Source organism: Gorilla gorilla, chromosome 10 (assembly GCF_029281585.2).
Source record: "Gorilla gorilla gorilla isolate KB3781 chromosome 10, NHGRI_mGorGor1-v2.1_pri, whole genome shotgun sequence".
Taxonomy (NCBI): Eukaryota; Metazoa; Chordata; class Mammalia; order Primates; family Hominidae; genus Gorilla; species Gorilla gorilla.
The window spans coordinates 146,228,819-146,240,871 of NC_073234.2; the positions used below are offsets into that span (position 1 = coordinate 146,228,819).

General features: G+C 50.7%; 1 long non-coding RNA gene across 1 annotated transcript; it reads left to right on the forward strand.

The window, feature by feature from the left end:
- Window positions 1-9,714: 9,714 nt before the first annotated feature.
- LOC129525798 (uncharacterized) lies at window positions 9,715-11,559 on the forward strand. The gene is made up of 3 exons (XR_008670277.2): window positions 9,715-9,784; window positions 10,276-10,515; window positions 11,143-11,559. It is a non-coding gene; the product is annotated as an uncharacterized lncRNA (long non-coding RNA).
- Window positions 11,560-12,053: the final 494 nt, after the last annotated feature.

Genomic DNA, 12,053 nt, shown 5'->3' on the forward strand with positions numbered 1-12,053 from the left:
TCACCAAAATCCAGTTCTAAGACAGCCACATCAGTCCAGAAAGCTTCACTGTACCCCTGGCAGTCAATCCCCACCCGCATCCTCAGGGAACCACAGATCTACTTTTTGTCTCTACCGTTTTGCCTCTCCCAGAAATTTCCTATCCATGAAGTCTTGCAGTGTCATCCGGCTTCTTCCATGTCAGGCACTATTTCGGAGGCCATGCCTGCTGTGGCATGAAGCTGCAGCGCATCCCCTCTGACAGCGGGGCAGTGAGTCCCCGGGCGCATGGGCCACACTTGCTCAGGTGGGCACCTGCGGATGGGCATTCAGGCTGTTTGAAGTTTCTATAGTAATTAGGAATAACGCTATGAGGAACATCTGTAGAAAGCCTTTGTGTGAAGGTAGGTTTTTCATTCTCCTAGTTTAATACTTAGGAGGAGAACTGCTGGGTCACATGGTAAGACTCTGTTGAACTCTTTAAGAAGCTGCCAAATAGTTTTCCAAAGTGGCTGCACCATTTTTCACTCCCACCAGCAGGGTAGGAGGCTCCTGGCATCCCCACATTCCCACAGCCACAGAGTCCCCGCCTTCTGCCTTTCTAGGAGACCCCTTTCTCCTGCCCATTTCCCCATTCTGGGTGCTAAAGTCCTAAGGTCAAGCCCACCTGCCACCAACAGGAAGTCATGCTGTGGGGCAGCAGTGGCAGGAGCAGGATGAGGAGTGGGAGCTGAAGGGCGAGACTGGAAGCCAAGCAGAAGCAGGAAGCAAAGTAGGAATCAGAAGTGAAGCAGGAACAGGAAGCAAAGGAGCAGGAAGTAAAGCAGGAGCAGGAAGTGAGGCAGGAACAAGCAGCAGAAGCAGGAACCAAATGAGCAGGAAGTGAGGCAGGAACAGGAAGTAAACCAGAAGCAGGAAGTGAATGAACAGGAAGTGAGGCAGGAGCAGGAGGCAAAGGAGCAGGAAGTAAAGCGGGAAAGGAAAGCAGAGCAGCAAGCACAACAGGAACAGGAAGTAAAGCAGGAGCAGAAACTAAAGGGGGAAAAGGAAGTAAAGCAGGAGCCAGAAAGAGGCAGGAATAGGAAGTAAAGCAGAAGCAGGAAGTGAGGCAGGAACAGAAAGGAAAGCAGGAGCAGGAAATGAGGCAGAAACAGGAAGTAAAGCAGGAACCAGAGGGAAGCAGGGCAACAGGTCCTCCCTTCCACTCATCCTTGCAGCCTCCTCTAGCCTACCAGTGGCCAGTCCAGCAGGGAGACCCTGGCAAGGCAAGAATGAGGCTCCCAAGCACCAGGCCAGCCCCAGAAAATGGGTGCAGCAGGAGCTTGATGTTGAAAGTCAGTGGCTTCCAAGTAGCACATGCATGGAAACTCCAGGACCACCAGAAGGAAAAGCTTCACGGTCCCCTGCTTCCACCAGAAGGAAAAGCTTCAAGGTCCCCTGCTTCCTGCCCTTGAGAAAGTATCCTTGGTGTGTGTTGAGTGACAGCTGATGCTCGCCCAGCGCCTGCCGTGTGCCAGGAGCCATCCTAAATACCTCCAGTCTTTTAATTCAGCTATCCCCAACAATGCAACACTATGGGGTGGGTGTCACGGTCACCCCCCTTTCACAGATGAAGAGACTGAGGTATAGAGCTAAACAAGGCTCCGGGTCACTCCAGGGCTGGGACTGTGACGAGGCAAGTGAAGCGCCTGGGGCCCGGAATTTAAGAAGGCACCCTGCTCAGGGGTCTGCCTGCACGTGCACTGCCCCTGGCACCTCACTCCCCTCACCCCAAGCCCAGCGCTAGGCCACACAGCTAGTGAGTGGCAGACACTGAATTTAAATGACAGCAGTCTAGCTGCAGCCTCACTGCTCAGAACCACTACATGAAGTGCATCAAATACCTTGAGTTTAAGAAAGTCCAGTATATGGCATAAAAATATACACATGCAAGAGCTCACTAAATGCAGCCAGATTCCATCATCTGAATGTGAGCTACCCATTTCAGTAATAGCCTTGGCCAGCATTTAACCCCAGGACAGCTTCCTTCTGGCACCTAGCCTGCTGCTGGGATGTCTTCCTCCTTTTCACCCCTCAACCTCCCTCATTTATTAGGGAGACTGATTTTAAAAGTTGGCTCAAAGGTAAATTAAAAATCAGACAGTAGGCCAGGCACAGTGTCTCACACCTGTAATCCCAGCACTTTGGGAGGCCAAGATAGGTGGATCACGAGGTTGGGAGATGGAGATCATCATGGCTAACATGGTGAAACCCTGTCTCTACTAAAAATACAAAAAAATTTTTTAAAAAATTAGCCGGGTGTGGTGGTGGGCGCCTGTAGTCCCAGCTACTCCGGAGGCTGAGGCGGTAAAATGGCGTGAACCCGGGAGGCAGAGCTTGCAGTGAGCCGAGATCGCGCCACTGCACTCCAGCCTGGGCGACAGAGCAAGACTCTGTCTCAAAAAAAAAAAAAAAAATCAGACAGTAACTTCAGAAGTTTTGTTTTTAATTATCCATGCTTTATTTTCCACCAACACCACCATTTCCATGGACAAAGTGGGTTCCAAACTACCGATGTATGAGTCGACATGACCCAAGTAAGATGGAGGACTGTGGTCTCAACACACATGGTCAGGTCAACAGCAAGCACAGTTTGATTTTTCGACGGAAATGCCAGGTTTTGAAATAATCCTTGCAAAGGCTGGATTTGTTCCTAATGGGCCTTGGATTGGCCTCCAATGATCTACTAACTTGTTATTCACCAGGAAAGGCAATTTCTCTCTCCCCAAAATAGTTCATTTGGTCATCAATGAACAGAGACAGGAAAATTGAAGCAAACTAAGATGACTTTCATTGGCTAGGACTGTCCAGGGACATTTAACAGACAAGAGCTCAGAAAGCAATAAGCTTTGAGTAAATGGTGCCAATTCTGCCTCAGCAGCCCTGAAGACCTCCTGCTCCCTTCGAATCCCCCAAAAGGGCAATGGTTGTCAAATATTTAAACATATGGACTTGAGTTTTTTGGGGGTTTCTTTTGTCTTTGTTTTTGGTGTTTTTTTTGTGTGTGTTTTTGTTTTGTTTTTGTTTTTGTTTTTGAGATGGAGTCTTGCTCTGTTGCCAGGCTGGAGTGCAGTCACGCGATCTCAGCTCACTGCAACCTCTGCCTTCCGGGTTCAAGCAATTCTCCTGCCTCAGCCTCCTGAGTAGCTGGGACTACAGGCATCCACCACCACGCTCAACTAATTTTTGTACTTTTAGTAGAGATGGGGTTTCACCATGTTGGTCAGGCTGGTCTCAATCTCTTGACCTTGTGATCCGCCCATCTTGGCCTCCCAAAGTGCTGGGATTACAGGAGTGAGCCACTGCACCCAGCTCTTCTTTGAGTTTTTAAGGCCATATAAGCTGTGGATGTTATAGGATTTCTTATTTCCCTGGGCAGCAACGGGGCCTCTATTGAGACTCAAATGCCCTCTTCAGAGGGAACTACGAGGTCAACAAGCACAATCCCCACATGTGCAGTGAAGTCTCCATACGTCCACTCTGGAGGAGGAGATGACAAGGCAGGGAGGCTGTCGTTTCCTACTTGGGCGGGCCCTTCTAGGGACGGTCTGCTCTGGCCCCTCCGCGATTCCAGTCAGCAGCCTAGCATGTCACCCTGGGAGGACCGCAGGAACTAGCAAATCCCATATTCTGCTTACAAATGGAGAGACGGAGGCCCCAAGAAGAAAGCTAAGAGGTACCATCATCAAAGGTAAGGTGATGGGAAGCTGCCCCATGCCTCGGTGTTCCACTATGAGACAGAAGACACAGCAGTTATAACTGCCACTTACCACTGATTGTTACACTCAACTTCATTTCTTTTTATTTTTTGCCTTTGCCATGACAGATTTTATATCTTATCACCACAACTGTGTGGTGATGTGGTTTGGATGTGTGTCCCCTCCAAATCTCATGTTGAAATGTGGTCCCCAGTGTTGGAGGTGGGGCCTGACGGGAGGTGTTGGATCATGGCAGTGGATTCCTCATGCATGGCTTGGCACTCTCTCCTTGGTGATGAGTTCCTGCTCTGAGATGACAACTCAGATAACTCCATGCTGTGATGCTAGCACCTGAGAGACCCATGACCGAGACATCTGCCCCCACGTATAAATCCAGAGGGATGGGGCTGGCCTGCTGCTTCTCTTCAAGAACCAGTAGAGGCTGACGCTGCAGAGAGGGCAGCACCCCAGGGTCAAGGAAATCACCGACAGAGGGGACCAGCAGGGGTCACCTAAGACCCCAGAACAAGAGAAACCTTTCTTAATTTGCCACATCTAGTGAGTTCAATAGAAGCCTCCTGTTTCAGCCAGGGGTCCCCAGGGAAGCAGAGTAACAGGACATGGGTGAATATGGAAGTGGACATGAGCACGGGAATGGATGAAAATGGATATGGATATTGATATAGAGAGAGGTATGGATATGGACATGAATATGGGTATAGATACAGATAGGAATATGGATCTAGATGGATATGGATACAGATATGGGTACAGATTTAGGCATAGATATGGATATAGAAATGGATGTGGACATAGATATGGGTATAGATACAGATATGGATATGAATACAGATATAGATACAGATGTGGCTATGGAAATAAATTTGGATGTAGATATGAATATAGGTATGGAGGTACATATAGGTATAGACACAGATATGGCTATGAATATAGATACAGATATGGAAATGGATATGGGTATAGATACAGAGGTGGCTATGGGTATAGATATAGACACGGACTTGGAAATGGATGTGGGTGTAGACATGATGAGGGTGTAGATATGGATGTGGCTGTAGATATGGATGTGGCTGTAGATATGGATACAGATATAGGCACGGATGTGGACAGAGGTATGGATAAGCGTGAGATATGGATGTGGGTGTAGATATGGATGTAGGTGTAGATATGGATGTGGGTGTAGATGTGGATGTGGATGTAGATGTGGATGTGGGTGTAGATGTGGATGTGGGTGCAGGCGTGGATGTGGGTGCAGGCGTGGATGTGGGTGTAGATGTGGATGTGGATGTAGATGTGGATGTGGGTGTAGATGTGGATGTGGGTGTAGGCGTGGATGTGGGTGTAGGCGTGGACGTGGGTGTAGATGTGGACGTGAGTGTAGATATGGACGTGAGTATAGATATGGACGTGAGTATAGATATGGACGTGGGTGTAGATATGGATGTGGGTGTAGATATGGATGTGGGTGTAGATATGGATGTGGGTGTAGATGTGGATGTGGACGTAGGCGTGGATGTGGGTGTAGATATGGACGTGGGTGTAGATATGGATGTGGGTGTAGATATGGATGTGGGTGTAGATGTGGATGTGGGTGTAGATGTGGATGTGGGTGTAGATGTGGATGTGGGTGTAGATGTGGATGTAGGTGTAGATATGGATGTGGGTGTAGATATGGATGTGGGTGTAGATATGGATGTGGGTGTAGATATGGATGTGGGTGTAGATATGGATGTGGGTGTAGATGTGGATGGGGGTGTAGATGTGGATGTGGATGTAGATGTGGATGTGGGTGCAGGCGTGGATGTGGGTGTAGGCGTGGATGTGGGTGTAGGCGTGGATGTGGGTGTAGGCGTGGACGTGGGTGTAGATGTGGACGTGGGTGTAGATGTGGACGTGGGTGTAGATGTGGACGTGAGTATAGATATGGACGTGAGTATAGATATGGACGTGAGTATAGATATGGACGTGAGTATAGATATGGACGTGAGTATAGATATGGATGTGGGTGTAGATATGGACGTGGGTGTAGATATGGACGTGAGTATAGATATGGACGTGAGTATAGATATGGACGTGAGTATAGATATGGATGTGGGTGTAGATATGGATGTGGGTATAGATATGGATGTGGGTGTAGTGGACGTAGGCATGGATGTGGGTATAGATGTGGATGTGGGTGTAGATATGGATGTGGGTGTAGATATGGATGTGGGTGTAGATGTGGATGTGGACGTAGGCATGGATGTGGGTGTAGATATGGACGTGTGTGTAGATATGGATGTGTGTGTAGATATGGATCTGGGTGTAGATATGGACGTGGGTGTAGACATGGACGTGGGTGTAGATATGGACGTGGGTGTAGATATGGACGTGGGTGTACATATGGACGTGGGTGTAGATATGGACGTGGGTGTAGTCATGGACGTGGGTGTAGTCATGGACGTGGGTGTAGATGTGGATGAGGGTGTAGATGTGGACGAGGGTGTAGATGTGGATGTGGGTGTAGATATGGATGTGGGTGTAGATATGGATGTGGGTATAGATGTGCATGTGGGTGTAGATGTGGACGTGGGTGTAGATGTGGATGAGGGTGTAGATGTGGATGTGGGTGTAGATATGGATGTGGGTATAGATGTGCATGTGGGTGTAGATGTGGATGTGGGTGTAGATGTGGATGTGGGTGTAGATGTGGATGTGGGTGTAGATGTGGATGTGGGTGTAGATATGGATGTGGGTGTAGATATGGATGTGGGTGTAGATGTGGATGTGGGTGTAGATGTGGATGTGGGTGTAGATATGGATGAGGGTGTAGATATGGATGTGGGTGTAGGCATGGATGTGGGTATAGATGTGGATGAGGGTGTAGATATGGATGTGGGTGTAGATATGGATGTGGGTGTAGATGTGGATGTGGGTGTAGATGTGGATGAGGGTGTAGATATGGATGTGGGTGTAGGCGTGGATGTGGGTGTAGATGTGGATGTGGGTGTAGATGTGGATGAGGGTGTAGATATGGATGTGGGTGTAGATATGGATGTGGGTGTAGATGTGGATGTGGGTGTAGATATGGATGAGGGTGTAGATATGGATGTGGGTGTAGATATGGATGAGGGTGTAGATATGGATGTGGGTGTAGGCGTGGATGTGGGTGTAGATGTGGATGAGGGTGTAGATATGGATGTGGGTGTAGATATGGATGTGGGTGTAGATATGGATGTAGGTGTAGTCAGGGACGTGAGTATAGATATGGATGTGGGTGTAGATATGGATGTGGGTGTAGATGTGGATGTGGGTGTAGATATGGATGAGGGTGTAGATGTGGATGTGGGTGTAGATATGGATGTGGGTGTAGATGTGGATGAGGGTGTAGATGTGGATGTGGGTGTAGATATGGATGTGGGTGTAGATGTGGATGAGGGTGTAGATGTGGATGAGGGTGTAGATGTGGATGTGGGTGTAGATATGGATGTGGGTGTAGATGTGGATGAGGGTGTAGATGTGGATGTGGGTGTAGATATGGATGTGGGTGTAGATATGGATGTGGGTATAGATGTGGATGTGGGTATAGATGTGGATGTGGATGAGGGTGTAGATGTGGATGTGGGTGTAGATATGGATGAGGGTGTAGATATGGATGTGGGTGTAGGCGTGGATGTGGGTGTAGATGTGGATGAGGGTGTAGATATGGATGTGGGTGTAGATATGGATGTGGGTGTAGATGTGGATGTGGGTGTAGATATGGATGAGGGTGTAGATATGGATGTGGGTGTAGATATGTATGAGGGTGTAGATATGGATGTGGGTGTAGGCGTGGATGTGGGTGTAGATGTGGATGAGGGTGTAGATATGGATGTGGGTGTAGATGTGGATGTGGGTGTAGGTGTGGATGTGGGTGTAGATATTCATGAGGGTGTAGATATGGATGTGGGTGTAGATATGGATGTGGTTGTAGATATGGATGAGGGTGTAGATATGGATGTGGGTGTAGATATGGATGTGGGTGTAGATATGGATGTGGGTGTAGATATGGATGTGGGTGTAGATATGGATGTAGGTGTAGTCATGGACGTGAGTATAGATATGGATGTGGGTGTAGATATGGATGTGGGTGTAGATGTGGATGTGGGTGTAGATATGGATGAGGGTATAGATATGGATGTGGGTATAGATGTGGATGTGGGTATAGATGTGGATGAGGGTGTAGATGTGGATGTGGGTGTAGATATGGATGTGGGTATAGATATGGATGTGGGTGTAGATGTGGATGTGGGTGTAGATATGGATGAGGGTGTAGATATGGATGTGGGTGTAGATATGGATGAGGGTGTAGATATGGATGTGGGTGTAGGCGTGGATGCGGGTGTAGATGTGGATGTGGGTGTAGATATCGATGAGGGTGTAGATATGGATGTGGGTGTAGATATGGATGAGGGTGTAGATATGGATGTGGGTGTAGGCGTGGATGTGGGTGTAGATGTGGATGAGGGTGTAGATATGGATGTGGGTGTAGATATGGATGTGGGTGTAGGCGTGGATGTGGGTGTAGATATGGATGAGGGTGTAGATATGGATGTGGGTGTAGATATGGATGTGGTTGTAGATATGGATGAAGGTGTAGATATGGATGTGGGTGTAGATGTGGATGTGGGTGTAGATATGGATGTGGGTGTAGATATGGATGTGGGTGTAGATATGGATGTGGGTGTAGGCGTGGATGTGGGTGTAGATATGGACGTGGGTGTAGATATGGATGGGGGTGTAGATATGGATGTGGACATAGGCACAGATGTGGATGTATGCATGGATACAGACGTAGACATGTATGTACATGTAGGCATGGATGTGGATGGAGGTGTGGACATGGATGGAGGTATGGATATGGAGGTATTCATGGATATATGTATGGATATGGGTATATAAATGTAGATGTGGATCCAGATAGGAGATCTCTTTTTGGGATTGGCTCATGTGATTAGAAGCTCTCAAGTCTGAAATCTGCAGACAGGCCAACGGGCTGGAAACCCAGGCTGAGGCTGAGGCTAAAGTCTTGGGGCAGAATGTCTCCTTCCTTCAGCTGACTGGGTGAGGCCCACTCATGCTGTGGAGGGCATTCGCCCTTACTAAAAGTCAGGTGATGGGACACATCCACCATGTCCACAGAATACCTTCCCGGGAGCACTGAGATTCATGTGTGTTTACATAATTGGGTGCCATGGCCTAGCCAAGCTGACACCTAAAGCCAACCACCACAGCCCACACAACCACCACAGCCCACGCAAGCACCACAGCCCTGCCAACCACCACAGCCCTCACAACCCCCACAACCCACACAAGCACCACAACCCACACAAGCACCACAGCCCTGCAAACCACCACAGCCCTGCAAACCACCACAGCCCACACAACCACCACAGCCCACACAAGCACCACAGCCCTGCCAAACAAGCCCAGCCCTGTCTCTTTACCCCTCTTCCCTGGTGCCAGCATTGCCTGCTGTGGGGAGCAAAACCATAACCAGCCTATGAAGGGCTGAGCAGGGCACTGACAGAGGACCCTGGTCCGGCCCCTGCTAAAGCCTCAGCCCACAGCAGGGTGCAGCTTAGAGGGGAGTGAAGTGGAAAGCTACACTGAGAGCGCAGCTCATTGCCTGGGACTGCATTGGCAGAGGTTCCTCATCTAAAAATACTCATGAGCCCCCCCCTTTTGGTGCAGGGAAGGGAAGTGGGTCCCACTGAAGGAGGCTGAAAGGGCAAGGGGAGATGTGGTTATCACAGTGAAAGTCTCCTGGGTCCAACACACCCTCCCAGTTCACGCTCATTCCCTTTGGAGGGACTGAGTCACCTCCCCAAACACCCCAAAGATATGGGAATAAAGTGGTTATATCAGAAAAGGAGATCTCTCCAGCGACAGGGGTATCTCTCAGTGTGACTTCTTGGAGTCAAGGTTTTCTGGAAGCTGAGAGTGTGTCTGCCCCTCCAGGTCTGCCTCCACCCCAAGAGGACCTCGTGGACGTGGTGCCCCAGGTTCCACCATCCCCAGGAGAAGAGGTGGGTGTTTGTCATTTCCTGCTCCACCCCTGCAGGCCAGATCTGAGGACGGCTGCACCTCCTACTCCCTCGGCAGCCCCTCGTGCTCCTGTGTCCTCCCCTGTCCTCGGCCCTACTCTGTGGGCCTCCGGGGACCACTCCCTCTCTGGTCCCCACAGGCTTGGGCGAGGTGACCACTTCCCACTTTGCTGGTCCCAGGATGCATCCCATCCATGAGAGTCCCCTTAACCTTGACCTCTGGAAAGAGCCCCATCACTTTTCTCTCCATCCACCCGTGTCAGGAATGTTGAATTCCTTTGCTAGCAACACAGAAAGCCTCGATCGGATCCTGTCATTGAGCTGCCTAAAGCCTGGCGACAGCTTCCCATGGTGCTTACAATAGAATGCAAAGCCCAACAGGCCCTGCCCAAGCTTCCACCTCCCTCCCAGCCTCCTCCCCTCACCGCACCACCAACAGCCACCATCTTTTGTCTCCTCTGATGTCCCATCAGTGCCACGCTTGGACTCGTTTTTGCTGTTTCTGGGACAGTGGTGCCATTCCCCTCCCGTGACTGACTCCTGCGTGCAGTCCCTAATCTGCCCATCACCCCCGGGGCACTGTCCACGGCACTCTGTTGGTTTCCTCCACACTGTCTAACACAACCTGAAACAACCTCATCTGCCCACCACGTCTCATCTGTGCCTCCCTGCCTGGAACGGAGCTGCAGGAAGGCAGCGATGTTTGTCTGGAGGTGAGCACTGCGGTGGGCATTTGCCCCGCACGTGGTGAGTGACCATTGGGCGGGTGGGCACCCCCCGAGGCCTCAGAGCAGCAGACGCCCCTCCCTGAGCCTGGTTGGGCCTGCACCACAAGCAGCACCCAGGTCCGCAAGTCCCTCTCCACACACAGCTCAGTGCAGGCCGTGAGCAAGTGGCTGCATCCACGCTGCTGACCACCTGCCTGGCATGGCGTCTGGTAAACAGCAGGTGGATATTGGTGTAGATGTGCCACCTCGAATTGCTAGATTGGGCAGAACCCTAGAGCCCATCCAGTTGTAGACACAAACCTAGGGCCCAGCAGATGGTGCTGTCTGCTAGGACAAGGCTGGAGAGCGGTCGCTCCATCCAGTCACCGTTTCCCGCATCTGGACGCCTGCATCATCCCCTGGACAGCCATGCAGAACCCGCCCTGTGCAGGCATTGGAGGGCCGGGGACAGGAGGCTAACCCTCCATGGTGGGGTCCAGGCTGCCCCGCACAGCATCCTGCAAGGCAAGTTCCGCACCGCGACCACAGGCGGCCACAGCCCCGCCACTGAGCACTCGGGGGCAGCCGCGGTGCAGGAGCAGAAGTTTCTGTCTCACTTTGTTTTTATTTCAGTGTCCAGCCCCTGGTTGTGGGTTCCCTGTTCGCTGGTGCAGGTCTATGAGGAGGAAACACACAGAAACCAAAAGATGGAATCAGGCTGTCTCGGGCTACTTCCTTCCGCCACAGCTCTGCCTGGAGTGCCAGCCCCAGCACAGGTGAATACACAGAACCAGCGCCTCCCTCCTGGAGCTTTCTTGGGGAGACCAGTGAGGGTGAACAAGGAAGTGGATAGAGAACTCCCCGCAGCGTAAGTGCAGTGGGGACATTTGTGGCAGGGAGTGCCTGGGGAGGGTGGTCGGGGAAGGCTGCCCCAAGGAGGTATCATCTGAGCAAGACCCAAAATTGTAAGAAGTAGCACGCGGCGCTCCCAGGGAAGAGCATGCCGGGCTGGAGGCCCTGCGGAGGGGACAAGCTCAGCAGCTTGGAGGACCAGAGAGAAATCCAGGTGGGTACTGGCCAAGGTGGGGGTGTGAGAAGGGGGGCTGAGGACGGCTGGGGTCACACAGCACCAAGTTGTACCAGCCCAGGCACAGTTCACCATTCATTTTAAGAGCAAGTGAATCCCACATGCTTGACCCAAGGAATTGCTGGAAAGGTGCCGACAGATCCAAAGGATGTAGAGTTCAATGCCAAAGGGTGTGACAGTCACCCCTCAGAGGCTCGGAGCGAGTGGCAGGGCAATCAACTCCCCTGCATTTCCATCCACAGTGCACTAAATGCCACTGAATCGTCCGTCCACAGTGCACTAAATGCCACTGAATCGTCCACTTTGGAGTAGTTGATAAGATTGTTAACCTATGTTATGTGAGCTTCACCGTGAAATAAATGTGTATGTTTTCATCCACAGCTCCTGCCTCATAACTCACACAGCCCTGGTTATAGCCTTTTGTTATCCCGTTGGGGCAGTTTAGGCCTCAGGAAGC